This window comes from Neophocaena asiaeorientalis, unplaced genomic scaffold (genome assembly GCF_003031525.2).
Source record: "Neophocaena asiaeorientalis asiaeorientalis breed wild unplaced genomic scaffold, Neophocaena_asiaeorientalis_V1.1 scaffold273, whole genome shotgun sequence".
Lineage (NCBI taxonomy): Eukaryota > Metazoa > Chordata > Mammalia > Artiodactyla > Phocoenidae > Neophocaena > Neophocaena asiaeorientalis.
Genome location: NW_020171827.1, coordinates 1043849 through 1061582, shown reverse-complemented (window position 1 = coordinate 1061582; position 17734 = coordinate 1043849). Strand labels below are relative to the sequence as shown.

At 43.2% G+C, this 17734-nt stretch overlaps 1 pseudogene; it reads right to left on the bottom strand.

Annotated features, from left to right (window-relative positions):
• LOC112396600 (uncharacterized) overlaps positions 1-4282 on the bottom strand; it is a 394687-nt pseudogene extending 390405 nt beyond the window's left edge.
• Between the last annotated feature and the right edge of the window lie 13452 nt (positions 4283-17734).

Below are 17734 nucleotides of genomic sequence, written 5' to 3'. Positions count from 1 at the left end.
ACATCAGACATTTGTAGGTAAAACATTTGTTGGAAAATAATACTGCACTCTACACACACACACACACACACACACACATACACACACCCCAAAATATTCCAGCAGATAAACTTTTGTTGAAAACATTTCAGGAAATCTGACGTTTCCATGCAACACACTTTGCCGAAAGTATACTTCACAGAAAATTTAAAGCCTATTTCTTGAACTAATACTCCCTGAGCTAAACAGTCATACAAAATAATTGTTATTAATACACATAAAGTTTTCCATGTCAGTAACTCCACTGTTCCACAATTTAAAAATGAACTTCACAAGAGAGGATGCTCCTTAATTACAGGAGCAATCAACAAATCACAAAAATCTTAAAGCTAGAAGATTTCTTCAAGTTTCTTTAACCTAACCCTTCATTTTATAGATGACAAACTAAAGTCCAGGAAGATGAAGTAATTTGTCCAAGTTTCTACAACTAAAAAAAAGCACATCATAATACTTTTTACTTATAGCAGGATAAAAATATTTCCAATTCCCAATTATCTTTCTGACCATACCTTAACATTTCTCAATTACAGTAATATATCAACGATATTCTCCATCTGTAGCATTTAAAACCACCTTGAACTTGAATCATTTTGAGGATCAAATCCTACAACTTAAATCATTTCAAAGCAACCTATTCTAAACAAAGAAAACTCTCACTTTCCATGGCAAACAACTGCTAAACAAGGAAAGTAAATACTGTATCAAAATACTTTTTATATTACCAAGAGTATTTATGTGAATTTCGAATGGCTTTCTCACAGAGATGATCAAGAATGAATTATAAGACATAAAAGAAGGAATATAAGACTCTTAATGACCACTATAAAAACTTAATGTCTACCATAAAGATTAAACAAATGTACAGTTTGTTGTTATTACATAGTAAAGTTTTTATTCTAACAGAACTTATTGTACTTTATATTGACTCCCAGCTAGTAGGAATTCATTTCCGTCTGACCACTTTTGGATTTTGTTTACCAAAATGAAATGTCAAAAGTGAAAAAAAATTAATGCAAACCACAAAAGTCCTGCTACGATAGAAACATTCAATGTGATATTTAAAAGCAAAATCCATCATAAATAAAATAGGACATTTGCCTCTTGGACCCATCATTGTTACATAACTGTCCTTAGTAAGTATATAATCCATGTTCATTATGTGTAATCATATCGAAGACACTGTCAGATTAATAAAATTTCCTTAGAAGTACCCAAATCATCATTCCAGATGAAAATGAACCTACAAAAACCAGTTCAAAACAAGGAAATCCAAAGTCATAAATCACTTTGATCAGGCAACAGCTCAAAATAACTAGGCAATTCTCTAGTGGCGTAAGTACCAGCTCCAAAATGAAGTGCTTGTAGAGTATTTAAAAAGCAACATACCTTCTTTAAGGTGGAGAATTCCCAGTGATCAAATTGTAGTAATCCACATAGGGAAGGCATCATCAAAAATCGCAACAACTTTTAAGCAACTCCAAAGAAAAAAGTTTGGTAAGTTTCATTCAGGAATGACTTGACGTTGTATTGGTACTTCCATAACATTCACTGATAGAAAGATCCAGTAAGAACAATGCAGTACGAAGGAGTCAGGGCACTCATGATGCTTTCTAGATGCTGACAATAGTATTCACACCTATACAATTGAAATTAATTAGTGTTAGCTTCCAAGTCACTCAACACACTCATAGTTTCTTTTAAAAAAGTAACCTTAGCATTAATATATTTCTTTCTTTGACACAAAAATTCAAAACTACATAGCTCTGGCCATTGAATCGTTTCTAGCTGCAAGTTTTAATAATGGATACTACCGTACGAAATCACAGCTTTAAGAAGTTCGAATAGACTATGTTTGGCTCTTTCCTCCAGGTATTAGCAGCACAGTTTGATGTTTCATCTGTCCGGTCAAACTGTAAAGGTGGGAGATAAAGGCAAAGGGTGGGAGGAAAGCTTCTAGCTCCGGGGTGGGGATAGGAGTGGGTAGCAGTGATAAATTAATTACCTTGGTATTTGGAACGATCTCACAAAACAGACCTGAAGATAATGACCTAAATTTGCATTTTCTAACTCAAGAGCCCTGTTCCACACATTCCCAATATTTAAACACTGCTAGAACATACCACGTTCGCCCACTTTCAACAAACTCCCAATTTCTGTCCCTAAATGTCTTTCTATGAACCAAGTGACTGGGCGGATAAACAACTTTGTGATAAAGTGGGAAAGTGCTGAAAGAAATGCCCTATAAAGCGGAGATGTTTATTAGGTGCACAGTGTTCGCCTCATCTGAGCAAGAACCAATCCAGAAACACTGCGAAGTGAAGCTACTTGGGAAACAAAGTTAAGGAGTCTCCTTTTGCCTATAAACACAGAGGGAATTGCGCTGCCTCTCCACCCCGCAGAAGCTGCAACAGCCATCCCTCTTTTGGGCGGGCGTGGCAGACAGAAACAAAAGGTTAAAACACAAAAGGCGGGGCGGACCGCTGGGTCTGTGGAGCTTCAGGCGCTCGCGTTCCCCTTTCTACTCAAACACATTGAAATGGGGCGGGGGTGGGGGCCCGCGTTAAGTGAGAGAGGTGATGATGGATCGCCAGCACCGCGTAGGTTATTCTGGGTGGGTCGTGAAACTGAGAGGGGTGGACGGGATGGCCGACTCTAACTAGTGGTCCAGGCCCCATCCCTCCATCCCTGCATCTCTGACAGTCGAGAACCTGTGGCTTCTTCCTCCAACCTATCCCAGCCCCAAAGAAAACTTTCTGAACTCCTACCTGTTTGCTCTAACACCCTCGACCGCAAACACAAGAGTCCAATACCCTACCACCCAAACCTCTTCTGCGTTCTCGCGCTGCAGCTTTGGGTATGGTGCGTTGGATCTGCGCAACGCTTCGCCGGCTGTTAAGTTATAAAATGGTGAGGGAACGACCCCCGCTTCCATATCTCTTTCCTTGGCAGGACCAAAGTCAGACCCGGCAAGTCCCAACCATTTCAGCACGCTTCCCTCCGGTCTGCGCGCAGCTAGGAGAAAGCGAGGCAATGCCCCCTTGAGACACCCTTCCCCCCATCCCCCCAGCTCCTCATATAAAGAGGCACTTGAGAGAAATGCCCGCCTGGCTTTTGCCCATTAGAAATAAACAAATAAAACAATCTGTGCAAGTTCCTTAAAGAACAAAAGAGAAGGGAACAGGGGAAAGGAGGTACAACTTGGCCAAACTTCGCCACCGGACTGCTCCTCGGTCCTCCGGAGGGCGGGGAGCGGGGCGCGTTGCGGGGGAGAGAGATAAACAAGACAACAGTCCCCACTCACCTTCTTCCCCACTTCGTCGCACTTCTGAGAGACGTCTCCCTTGTCGCGGTCCTCGCGGCGCTCGGACACTTTTGTGTGGCCTGACAGCGGAGAAAGTCGCGGCGGCAAAGTTGCGAGAGGGAGATACCCGCGCGTCCGGGGGAGAGGGGAAGAAAGAGAGTTCATCAGAGTTCCCCCTTTTGTTCCAAGTCCCGGAGCAGACAAAGAGGCGGCGAGCGGCGGCAGGTTTCTCCCTCTCACCCCTTCTTCCTCTCTCTCTCCCCTCCCCTCCCCGCCCCCTCCCTCTCCCCGCATCTCCCGCCCGGCCTCCGGGAACCTCGGAGGCGAGCCTGGGCGGCTCAGTCCCCAGCCCATTGCAACTCTGCCCCGACCCTCTCCTCCCACTACCTCGCCCGAAACTTTCCCCGGGATATGCCTGTCCTGGTCCCCTCCACACCCATCACGCTGTCTAACGCGCTCAAGTCTGCTGGGGGAGAGGGGGAGGAATCTCCAAAATCATTGTTTCCGGGAGATGCACCTCTTTGTTTGCACTTTCCCTGCCAATCAGTGTGAGCAGTCCACTTTGGCATCGAGTTTCTGTCAGTTTTTCCCCATCCCAAGAGACAAAATCCGAAGGGCAAGGGGTCAACCACAGAAGATAAAAGCGCTCACACAATTGGAGGTGGGGTGCACCCTAGGCTCTCCATCCTGGTTCCTACCCTCGGATCACCCCCTCCACCCGACACACCAAAACAACTCAAAGGGGCATCAAGAAGTGTTAGAAAACTCTCCCCCCCCACGCCCACCCCCACTCACTCTGTCCCTTGGGAGCTCCCTCTAATCCGGAGGACAAAGCCCAGCTCGGGGTCCCACTGGGACCTCCACCCCTAGGGGCTACCTGTTGCTGCAGGCGCTGCGCGACTCGGTCCAGGGGCGCCGAGGGCGGATTCCCACCTCGAGCATCGCACCCACCTCTCAGACCCCAAACTTCTCCTAACCTCAGACCGAGACTGCACGGCTCTCCGGGAGACCGCGCTCCCTCTGACCCTGGAGCCAAGCGCTCCTCACCGGCTCTCTTCTCTACACCACTGCCGTGTCCTCGCTCCAAAGATCAGACTCAGGGTCCCTGGCTGCCTCCCCATCCTCTACCCCCTGGCGAGGCCGAACATCCCCTCTTTCCGTCCCCTCCCCCACTGCCTTGCCCCGGGCAAATCGGGTGTCTCGGACCAGGAACAGCTCCGCACTCTTCCCCAGGCCCTTTACCAGTCGTTCCCCAACCTCCAGAACTGGGGACCCCATCCTCATCTCCCCCATCCTGAGACCCTCATCCCAGCTGCGGGCCACAGTACTGGCGCCCTGAGTGACTCAGGGTAGCGCTAATTTTCCTTCTAGATCTTACTAGAATTGAAGAGGAGGAAAGCCGGAGATGGGGGAAATGGGAGAGAATGGGGGCCCGCAATGGGAAGCATTTTCTAGGGCAAAGGAAAACAACAACAACGAGCATTCCAAAGCAAACATCCACCCTCCAGGACGTATCCGGCCCATCGCCCACCTTCGCCTCCACCCTTTCTCCTTCCCCATCCTAGACTTGGGATCTTTGGGTCGTGAAGTTTGGGGGTAAAGGGATGCGGTACAAGGAGGCTTGGGAACCTGGGACCAGTGTCCAGGGTTGGGGTGGAGGTGGGGGATGCCTGAAGGAGGAGGTGCGGGAAGGAGCGAAGAGCCCCTGCTGAGTCCGGAATGTTGCGGCCGACGGTCCCGGTACTCTCCCGGCGACTCCTCGCCAGGTCTCTCGCCCAGAACAGAACAAAGACGCCGCGAGGAGCGCTTCTGTCCTCGCCTCCCGGGGCCCGCACCCCGCCCTCCGCTTTGCTTGCACGAGCCCACGCCGCTCTCGGAAACTTTGCAACCAACTTCCCCCAGAGTTAGCGCGCGCGGCGCAGGGAACAGAAGAAGAAATGGGGAGAGTCGTACCCGGGGACCAGAGATGCCCTCTTCCCCGTCCCCTCCCGGACGAGGAGCAGCACTCCTGGCGCCGCCGCTCCCACCCGCGCGCAGGGTGACCCACGGTGCAAGGGCCAGAGGAGCACACGTTTTCCCCGGCTCCCTGAAGAGAACGAAGAGGGTTTTCGTTTGGATGCGTGCAGGGCTGGGTAGTGAGGTCGAGGAAAGAGGTGGCAAATAGAGAAGCGGGCGGAGGGCGGTGGCTCGGACTGCGCGGGAGGCGAGGGCGCGGGCGCGAGCGCGAGTGTGAGCCGCGCCTTTCGGGCCGGGTTCCTGCGCGCCCCGTCCGGCCTTCCCAGCTCGGCGAGCAGCCGCGAGGCCGCAGAGTCAGGGCCCGGGGTCCGGGGCCGCCCGGCCAGCCTCCTGGCGCATCGGCCTGCTCACCTGCCCGGAGCCTGGACACCTGCGCCGCCTCCTCCTGGAACCTCGGGTCTCCTGGGCGGCTCCTCGCCTACTGGGAACTCAGAAGCCTCATCCTAGGTTAGGGATCTTGAACGCTCCACAACCAACCGCAAAGAGAAAACAGCCCCTATCCACTCCTGTCTGGCACATTTTCTTCTTTGTCTAATTATGATGACTTCCAGAATTGTCTTTTTAGGAGAAGTCTCCCCTCCCCTCCCCCCTCCCCCCGCGACAAACCCTTACTTTCCGCTCTTCTCAGGGATCTGCTTGGAAAATAATGAAAAGGCAGTACTTCGAGACAATTCAATTCTGCTGCCTCTCAAAAATACTCGAGTTATGGGGTAAATCAACGAAGAATTGCTAACTTCTAAATAATACCCAATACTCCACTGACTGTTGTGGCCTAATTGAATCTATTAAAACATTACCAAACCTTTTGAAAATATCGACTGATTGTTTCTCTCTTTTCTTAAGAAATGAGGGGGAAGGGCCGTTTGCCAGGTGAACAGTCAATATGGCTTCAAGAAGGTTTGCTCCCTGCTTTATGAAACACTCCTGTCAGGGCTGTTCGAAGTATCTCTTTCCCAACCTGCTTGCGGGGAAAACAAGTGATCTCCTCCCAAGAATCTTGGTCCTTAACTGGTCAGAGCTCCCCCGTCTCCACTCCTGGGCGTCTCTGTGTACGACAATAGCCACTGCTACTTTTGAAAAGGATGCCATCGTTTCTCAGATGCCACCATATTATTAATATTTTTAAATTAATTAAAATGGTGGATATACCAGAGCCAATGGACTTAGAAATCCAAGTATTCTCTCTGAACTCACAATGTGAGCACCACACTTGGGACTCCACCCCTGCCATTCCTATGGCAGGCTGACAGCATCCTACAGCTCTCCCTTCTCTGCTTCTCTGTTCAAGGGCTTCCTTGAACAGAAGAAGACCCCACTTTGCTAGTGCAGGAGGGCAGGCTAGAGTGCCAGGCAGAAAATGCCCCTCAGAGAAGCCCTCAAGCAATCGAGGATGCAAGTCAGTTTAAAACTACCCCAGCTTCCTCACCTGGAGGTAGGACTAGACTTACGAAGTTGTATTCTACACTGTCTCCCACAGGTCCTCACCTTTTAGCCTCAGTTTCCCACAGCAGTAACTTGCTCTCTAAGGAACCCTATGCTGGCACCCTTCCTTACGTGTCTCCCTGTACGTCTAATGCTTTCTGCCATCACATCCCAAACAGGCCACAGTACTTGCCCTCGAATGCTGGTCTCATGGTCGTCTTCTGCCTGAGACACCTCTGCCTAAGACACCTTCTGCCTAACTCAGCCTAAGACACCTCTCAGATATGTGCTTTTTAAAGGGAGGAATCCACTCTATTCAGAGAACGAAGTTACAAAATCAGATTTTTCCCTGGAAAAGAGGTTATTTCAGCGATGAAAAGTGTTTAAGTTATCTAGCTTACTTTCTGGGTCATACTTTAAAATTAGATATTTTACTAAATAAAGTATAGAATCGTACCTCGTGTGTGTGAAATTTTTGTACATAGATTCATAAGAAAAGAAGTTCTTTAAGTCTGATGCCAGCAGACAGCAAAGCAACAGCATGTTCTATTAGAATCACCTTTTTTAAAACTGAATTAGAAGTAACATGGAGGGCTTTTTTTTAGCCTCTGATGAGAGTTAAGAAAGATGACAAACACATCTCATACTATGTCTCAGTGTGACCTAGTCAGTAATATTTCCAGTGAGAGATACTACGGTGTTTTTCACCAAACTTCTCACAGCATAAATTGGCCAACTGTTGCAACAGTTTTTATGAAATTATATATTAAATCTTATTCTGCTCTTAGCCATCATTATGAATAAGTCCTCAAGTATCCACATAATTAAAAGCCCCAGTGCCATCCCTAGCTCCTAGAACTTTCCTTCTTAGGTTGCTTTCACTGCTGTTTTTCTTAAATTCTCCCTGTGATGGTCCTCAGTGCTAGTCACCAAATTTTTGTTGTTCTCCCTCTGGGCACATGTTAGGAATGCAATTCCCTACTCCCCTTGAATCAGATGGGGCCATGTCATCTGTTCTGGCCAATGAAATGCGAGCAGAAATAATAAGTGTCTTTTCCAGGTGGAAGCTTTAAGAGCCAGTGTATGATTTCATGTGTCCCTTCTCCATCTGCCTCCGTGCTGGATAAGGTTGCTGATTTGCCCTGGGTACCAGGGTGAGCCCCCTCCACAGCCAACCTCAGTGATCATTTTGTGTTAGAAAAACAGTAACCCTTTCTTGTCCTAAGCCACTGAGATTTTAGGGTCGTCTGTAATCACGGTACAACCTGGCTGCTTCTCACTTGTTCAGATACTCTCAGTCATTTATTTTTACAAAGTTATACTTCTGGTTTCCTTATGGGTTTGGGATCTTGGAAAGTCTATACAGTAGCTCCCGTGAACTTCCCATAATATTTTGCAGCTGGACTTCAAGTTTAACGGTACTGTGCTGGGTAAATTGTTTTAGGAAAGATTAGTTTATCTTCTTGTTAAACAAATAAAAGCCTAGCAACAAATTACGAAGAAGGGGGTAGGATTCTGTGGAGTCTGGCACACTGCACTTTTGCATCTGCCCTAGAAAGAGTTGACTTTCCCCAATCTTTGTCATTGGCTTACCAACTTTCAGAACGTCTTTAACCGACACGGTAAACTCAACGAGTCTTTATCATGCTGCGTTTTAAACTAAAATTCTTTCCACAAGTCATTTAACCTTTGGTGAAGTTTTATTGGTTTTACTTACCTAATAAAACTGAGAAGTACTCACCTACTTCATGGGGTTGTTATGAGAATTAAATGAGATCTTCAGGTCCTTAATCGAGGGGCTACATGTAATAGTGGCTACCGTTCAGTTACAAATACTTCATAGCTTATTTATCAATTTCCCTGGGTCAGAAACATTAATAAGGAGGCTTGCCTGTTCTGAAATGTTTTTTCATTTTCTTAATATCCCAGCAATAATCACTATATTGCAAAAATATTGTTAAGAATGATGAAGAGCACATCTTTTTCCTTTCCCAAGAGATATCTGGAAAATTGAAACCCCGTTTTAGTTCTAAGCCCTAAGGACTGTCGGTTTTACTTGTACTCTTGTTGTTGCTACTGTTATTGTTTCTAATTATTTCCATTTCCTCTGGTAAAATCCCAACTCCATAGCCTCGAATGTAAGGTCCTCCACATAAAGCCTCCCCACCCCCTCCATCTGTATTTTCCATCAACCTGACTCATACTACATGCCCTGATAATACTAAATTGCTTGTAGCAATGCCGGGTCAGGCTTATGCACTTTTACTCATGCTGTTCTCTCGGAAGACATTTATCCCACCTTTTTCCTATCTCTAATCCTTACTTGCCTTTCAGATCCTTCTACACAACCATCTCCTGGGATAGGTTTCCTTCCAGAAACCCCAAGTTGGACTAACTGTCCCTCCTTCATTTATCCCACCAAATATCTCTATCCTTTCAGGACGTAGTAGAATTTTTATTAAGAATGTGAGTTTTAGGGCTTCCTTGGTGGCGCAGTGGTTGAGAGTCCGCCTGCCGATGCAGGGGACACGGGTTCGTGCCCCGGTCTGGGAAGATCCCACATGCCGCGGAGTGGCTGGGTCTGTGAGCCATGGCCGCTGAGCCTGCGCATCCGGAGAGGCCACAACAGTGAGAGAGACCAGCGTACTGCAAAAAAAAAAAAAAAAAGAATGTGAGTTTTAGAATCATCAGCTGGGTGTGTATCACCTGGCGTTGCCACTCATTAGCTACGTGACTGTGATCAAGTAACTTTACCTTTTTGACCTCAGTTACCATGTGTAAGATAACATAAGACTCCCTGCATCATGGGATTGCATGGATAAAATGTCATCAAAAATGTAAAGTGCTAAGCATATAAACCTGACAGTAATAAAACAGCTGTCATTTATTGAGTGTTTCTTATCTCTAGCAGATTTAAATAAAGTTAAAGTAGTAAAATAGCAGATGGTGAAATTTCATTTTGATTCTCAGCTTTTCTTCTCTGATATAAAGGTCTGGAACTTCAGTAAAGTATCTTCCTTAAGGATGCTGGGCATTGAAAACAAAAGCTACCCAAACTCTCAAGAGACGATTGTGCTCTAAGTGTTATACCAGAAACTAGATTTCCTAATCAACAGTGCTTCAGTCTTTATATCAATATATATAGGCCACAGTAGACCATTAGAAGGTTCAGAAAGAGCAAGGAATCTAATGTATTGTCCATGTATTGGACTGAAGAGTATTTCATCCAGGCTACAGTGGAGTTCTGCTCTATGTACTGTATGTAACTGAATAATATACAGTAATTCTCCATTTTCCCAATAAGAAGATTGTTTTAAAAGTTTCTTGGCCAACTTAAATATACACACTTTTAGATCATGTGTCTACTTATTTAATATGCTTCCATATTTTCGTCACATTAATAAATTTAGAAATAATAATTCCGAAGTATTTCTGTTTTTGCCACTCACAATTCATGAAACAATTTTATTTTCTCTTCTCACACATCTTTGTCATCCCCATAGCCACTGTGGTTCATTTATCTCTCATTATCAGAGCCCATCATCTTTATTTCTATTTAAATTGTTGAAAACACAGCTCTTCTGGAGCTGACGTTGATACTGAAAATGGAAATTTTATCCCAACCTACAAATATCATTCACATAACATTAAAAAAAAAGTAATCATCTTTCCTACAGATGTATAGCTGAGCTAGCCACAACACGAAAAGATTTGTTTCACCTTGAAAAGATTTGTTTACAAAGACAGCAAAATTTGATCATGAGGTCTTATCCCCAGGATAAAATTTTTTAAATAATTAAGTCTATATTGAATACCTTAGCCTCCTTCATTTCTAGTTTGTTATATGACCTCCATAAGCATTAGAAACCAGATTGAGGCCCAAAGATTGAGGGTAATGTGGCTTTGCCAAGTATAATTTGTTGTTCGAAATAAAATAATTGAGAAATTGAGAGATTACATCATAGGGTCTTTTAGGTAAGGCAAACTCCTCTTCTGAAGGATCATTTTGGGGGAAATATCTTACCTGACATTTAGGAAGGTACTGGCAGTAATCTGTCTTGTCACATGCAGCCTTTTTCCATATTAGTGCAAGAGAGATCCTGACAAATTCCACCCTCCATCTGTCCAAGACAATCCATCAGCGTCTGCTTGCATTTCTTTTCTAATTTTTATACATTTATTTATTTATTTATTTATTTATTTTGGCTGTGTTGGGTCTTCGTTGCTGCATGTGGGCTTTCTCTAGTTGCGGCAAGGGGGGGCTACTCTTCGCTGCGGTGCGCGGGCTTCTCATTGCGGTGGCTTCTCTTGTTGTGAAGCATGGGTTCTAGGCATGTGGGCTTCAGTAGTTGTGGCGCACAGGCTTAGTTGCTCCCCGGCAGGTGGGATCTTCCCAGACCAGGGCTTGAACCCATGTCCCCTGCATTGGCAGGAGGATTCTTAACCACTGCGCCACCAGCAAAGTCCCTGCATTTCTTCATGCATTACAACTCCTTAGTTTCTGTCTTCCCATCTGAACCAAGGATCATATTTCCATGTCATTATTCTAGAAGATTCTATAACAGCATGGCATCTTTTAAAAAACAGATTTAAACATTTCCCTCTGTTGAGGTTTTTTTTCTCCTTCTCTTTCCAGCAATTTGGCCCATCCTGCTGTTGCTCACCCAGCTCCTATCATCTAACCGTCCCTGCATTTGCACTCTTATACTGTATGCGTCCCAGTGGAATCAAGTTTCCATCCATTATAGAGCTTTCTCTGAACCCCTCTGCATGAATTAGGTGGCTGGCACCTTTTTTAGGAAAATGTACATCACAACTTCTGATTACGACTCATGTTCTTGGATGATTACCCTGTGTATGAAGCAGTCCTTCCGGCTAACATGATTATGCGACAGTAATTTCTTTAACTTCAGAGGGTAAAAGCCTGACACTGTTCCACGTGAAATGGCATAATTTTTGGTTTTAATTCCCGATTCTCTGTTTCATGACATTTATCCCTGATATCTAACTTTGATAAAATCTTTAACCAAAGGCAAATACAATTTAATGGAAATAGTCTTACCTGTTTTCTTCCAATTTTGCAATATTTTTGGCTCTAAAATCCATGTAATTTTGCCGTTGCTTAGTATTTCCTGTGGAAATACTTATTTGAGATGATAACAGCCTTAAATAAGAACAGAACTGCTGAATATTTTGTTTTGTGGAGAAAGGTATTATTAGACTTTCTTCTCCAGGCTAAAAACAAAAAATCAAGGTCATCCTAGTCATAGAAGTTTCTCAGAAAGACATTTTTATTATAGCTTTGACTTAATCCAGGAAGCCTATCACTAATAGATACAATTAAAAAGAACAAGGGATAAACAAGGTGGCTTTTTCCCCAGCCACCTGCTATCTCTCCCCTGCTTTCTATTTTATTGTCCTGTATATCAATAGTAACACTGATTATACTTTCTCTAACATGATTTGGAAGAGTCCATCTTTTAACTTTGCCTGGGTTATCACCTACTTTGGGGTTGGATGCCCTATACACTCAGCTTAGATATTCCTTTCTCATTTCAGTTTATGTTAGTTCATAAGAGATTTCCTTCAGTTTTATAGTATTTTCTTCTCTCATTATTTATTTAGTTTGCTTTTTATTTGCTGGCAAGCTTAGCCCTCATAAAAAGGGCTAGAGACATCCATTGATCAAGAGCACAGGCAGGAATTCTGATAACAGCACTTCCCGCCCTATAAGAGGAACCACTTGGTCCTTGTTGCAGCTGGGATCACAGTTGACCTCATAAATGGTTGCCAGTAGCCTCCACGGAACAGACCCTTGTCTTTAAGGAACTGTGCTAGAGCCATCATCCTATTTAAACTAGGGCAAAGAGGCAACCATTTGTCTTCTCCTTCAGAGCCAGCAATTTTTCCCTGTAATAAATGACTTCATTTTGCCACTGGAGTTACAGAGGTTAAATTTACAGCTAAGTGCAATCCTTTACTCATTACAGCAACTTCCAGAGAGTTCACTCATTTATTAGCAAAAATATCACTTTGAGTCAGGAATAAAGGTGCAGATGTGCTCATCCAAAATTACTAAGAATAAGGGTGAGAGTCTGATGTGGAAAAATATACAGTATTACACCAAAAGTACTTCCCCTCTTTTTCTCCTAAATTTAAAATAAAGTAATAAGACATTTAACAAGGGGTTTTCGTGTTTTCATGCCCAGTTTCTTCCCAAGAATTAATCCTTGGTTTTCTTCTCTTCCTGAACTACACCCACCTATCTATGCTGACTCTATCCACTACGGCTTTGAGTTTCACAACCCCTATCCCTGTACCTCCAGCCCAGATTGTTCTTCCTTGGCCCAAACACCTATAAATCCAACTGTTCACTGGAGGTTTTCACTCACAGGTCCCACAGATACCTCTCATTTAACACAGCTTAAGCTAATTTTACCAGCTTTTTCTCAAAAATCAGAAACTCTCCCCAACAATCCTTCTTATTAGCTCTACTACTATTTAACCAATTGTGATGGATAATTTTATGTCAACTTGACTTGGCTAAAGGTTGCCCAGATAGCTGGTAAAACATTCCTGCATGTTGTTTGTCAAGGTGTTTCCAGAGGAGATTAGCATTTAAACAGATTGACTAAGTAAAGAAGATCACCTTCACCAATGTGAGTGGGCGTTATCCAATCCATTGAAGGCCTGAGTAGAATGAAAAGACACAGGAACGGCCAATTTGCTCTCTCCAAAGAAGCTTGGGACATCCATCTTCTCCTGCCCTCAGACCTTGGTGTTGCGGGTTCTCAGAACTTTGCATTCAGACTGAATTCTACAGCTGGCTTTCTTGGTTCTCTAGCTTGTAGTCTGCAGATGGCGGGACTTCTCAGCTGACTCACAAGATTATAACCCATATATATTCTCCAGAGAAAGAGAACCAATAGGATATATAGATATACACACTAGTAAAGGGAACAAAAACAACAAAAACGTGGGAGTTACTCAACACTTTTCCCCTCCCTCCTCAGTCCACAACTAAATGCCTAAACACTCAAAAAGAACAGTCAGTTTTATTTCCTTAGCATCTCCAACATGCTTCCCTTCCTGCCCCATAGCTACTACTCAATTCAGGCCCTCATCATCTTTCAACTGAACAACTATAACGGTCTCTGTTATAGACTGGATGTTTGTGTCTCCCCAAAAGTCCCACGTTGAAGCCCTAAATCCCAGTGTGGCTTTATTTGGAGATGGGGCCTCTAAGGAAGTAATTAAGGTTGAATGAGGTCATAGGGGTGGCGTCCCGATCTGATAGGATTAGTTTCCTTGTAAGAAGGGACACCAGAAACCTCTCATTCTCATTCTCTACGCACACAAGGAGGAAATGTCATGTGAGGACACAGAAAGAAGGAGGCCATCTACAAGCCAGGAAGAGAATCCTCACCAGTAACAGACTCAGCCAGCACCTTATTCTAGGATTTCTAACCTCCAGAACTGTGAGAAAATAAATGTTCTGCTGTTTAAGACACCCAGTCTGTGTTATTTTGGAATGGCGGCCCAAGCAATTCCAATACAGTCTCCAAACCAGTCTCTTCTTCCGTGGTCACCCTGGCGCCATGTCCAAACAATCTGAAGCACTGTCCCCAGAGTGACTTTTATAAAAATGGCATGTTGATCACATCATTTATTTCCTTAAGAAAAAAGAAAAGTATTAATGGCTCCCTACATTGCCAGAGTCCAAACTCAGCCTCCTCTGTGATCTAGCCATATCTAGCACCCTCCCCTCATTCCTACCATCTCCCCTCCCCACATATAAACATCTCCATCCACATTAAATAACTTACAGCACGCTGTGTCTTTTTCTGTCTGTGCCACTCCTACCCTCTACCCCTCTCTCCTTTAACTTGGCTTCCCTTTCTCATTGAAAACATGCAAGAAATCGAACATTCCCCATGCCTCATACAACCATTGAACCTCATTCACATCACTATTACAACACTGACCAACTGTCTAGCAGGGTTTATACATGTCTTCCCTACTAGGTCGTGTGCCTCATTTATCATTGCCTTTCTAGTGCCTAGCACAGTGTCTGGCATACAACAGGCACTCAATGTTTGTTTAATTGGAAGAATGACCTAGGTAAAATATCAACACCGCATTTCTGCTCCTACTACTTCAAAAGTGGATGACCTTATTTTATCTCTGTTGACTTTGAGTTTGCTAAAATTATCTCATCACTCTGATCTGTCAAGGTTTGGGTTTGTTTTCTTTTCTTGGCAGTTAGATCTAATATAATGGATCCACCAATTACAAATTCTGCACCTTCAGCTAAGTTATTGATTTCATAAAAGGATTAATATGTCCTGGTGAGAGCCCTGAGAAAGGGCATTAAAACTCTCCCTCTACTTTGAAATCAATTCATTAACTGATTACTTTCACATTTCACCCGCTTACTTATCCACCTAATTTACTGCCACAATCCATTATAACTTTTTTCCCTAAACCGTATCTGCCTAAGGGTAAACCTGGTCACAAGAACGTCCCACCCAATATGTCATGCTTTAATCTGTAAAGTTATTGTTTCTTCTTCTACCCCCTCCCTCACTGTTTAAGATATACACTAGTTTTTAGTCTGTGTACACTTGGTATTTGATAAAGTTTACTCTAAACATTTTAAGCATTTTATATATACTTTGAAATTGAATTTCAGCTCAAATTATAATGTATTATATTTCCATGATTTTTGCTACATGTGAAGCTGAGACTTTCAGAACACAGATTCTCAGTGACCCCGTGCAGAACAAGCTTTAGTGATATGCTGTTGGCCTCAACTGAAGGATATCAAAGACCCAGAGACATGAAAGTTATTTTTGTGTCTATTGTAGCGATGTTGCCAAGGACATTTTCACTATATCATACCGTGTCCTCTTTATGTGAATCTACAGGAGAAATGTTTCACAGGTTTTAGATTCAGAAAAAGTGTTCCATTTATAGTTTGGCTTTAATCTTGTGGATAAATCTTGTAATTAAGCAGGTTCCCTCTTTGCTTTGTTCCTCAGAAATGTAAAGCCCAATTAGCCGATCTTCTCTAGCACCTACTCAAGGTGAGAAGGTTAACATGTTTGTGTGTGTAATCTTATCCCTTGCTTTAATCATTTAGTTTTTCTACCCTTATTTTCTACCCTCCAAAAAATTATTTCAAAAATTGAGGTTTATATTTTGCATTTATGTCAAATGTAGCACATGAATCGGAGCAAAAATAATTTTGTCTTTATTTACAAACATGGGAATTGAAAACCCTGATAAGGGGATAAATTTAGTTAAAGTTTTAAGACTGTTTAGCCCAATGAGACTGAGCTTTTTAAAAAAAAAAAAAAATCTTTATTGGAGTATAATTGCTTTGCAATGATGTGTTAGTTTCTGCTTTCTAACAAAGTGAATCAGTTATACATATACATATGTCCCCAAATCTCTTCCTTCTTGTATCTCCCTCCCTCGCACCCTTCCTATCCCACCCCTCTAGGTGGTCACAAAGCACCGAGCTGATCTCCCTGTGCTATGCAGTTGCTTCCCACTAGCTATCTATTTTACGTTTGGTAGTGTATATATGTCCATGCCACTCTCTCACTTTGTCCCAGCTTACCCTTCCCCCACCCTGTATCCTCAAGTCCATTCTCTAGTAGGTCTGTGTCTTTATTACCATCTTGCCCCTAGGTTCTTCATGAACACTTTTTTTTTTTTAGATTCCATATATATGTCTTAGCATACAGTATTTGTTTTTCTCTTTCTGACATACTTCACTGTGTAGGACAGACCCCAGGTCCATCCACCTCACTACAAATAACTCAATTTTGTTTCTTTTTATGGCTGAGTAATATTCCATTGTATATATGTGCCACAGCTTCTTTATCCATTCATCTGTTGATGGACACTTAGGTTGCTTCCATGCACTGGCTATTGTAAACAGAGCTGCAATGAACATTATGGTACATGACTCTTTTTGAATTATCGTTTTCTCAGGGTATATGCCCAGTAGTGGAATTGCTGGGTCATATGGTAATTCTATTTTTAGCTTTTTAAAGAAACTCCATAATGTTCTCCATAGTGGTGGCATCAATAATTTACATTCCCACCAATAGTGCAAGAGGGTTTCCTTTTCTACACACCCTCTCCAGCATTTATTGTTTGTACATTTTTTGATGATGGCCATTCTGACCGGTGTGAGATGATATCGCATTGTAGTTTTGACTTGCATTTCTCTAATGATTAGTGATGTTGAGCATTCTTTCATGTGTTTGTTGGCAGTCTGCATATCTTCTTTGGAGAAATGTCTATTTAGGTCTTCTGCTCATTTTTGGATTGGGTTGTTTTTTTGATATTGAGCTGCATGAGCTGCTTGTAAACTTTGGAAATTAATCCTTTGTCAGTTGCTTCATTTGCAAATATTTTCTCCCATTCTGAGGGTTGTCTTTTCATCTTGTTTATGGTTTCCTTTGCTGTGCAAAAGCTTTTAAGTTTCATTAGGTCCCATTTGTTTATTTTTGTTTTTATTTCCATTTCTCTAGGAGGTGGGTCAAAAAGGATCTTGCTGTGATTTATGTCATAGAGTGTCCTGCCTATGTTTTCCTCTAAGAGTTTGATAGTGTCTGGCCTGACATTTAGGCCTTTAATCCATTTTGACTTCAGTTTTGTGTATGGTGTTAGGGAGTGTTCTAATTTCATTCTTTTACATGTAGCAGTCCAGTTTTCCCAGCACCACTTATTGAAGAGACTGTCTTTTCTCCACTGTATATTCTTGCCTCCTTTATCAAAGATAAGGTGACCATATGTGCGTGGGTTTGTCTCTGGGATTTCTATCCCGTTCCATTGATTTATATTTCTGTTTTTGTGCCAGTACCATACTGTCTTGATTACTGTGGCTTTGTAGTATAGTCTGAACTCAGGGAGCCTGATTCCTCCAGCTCCGTTTTTCTT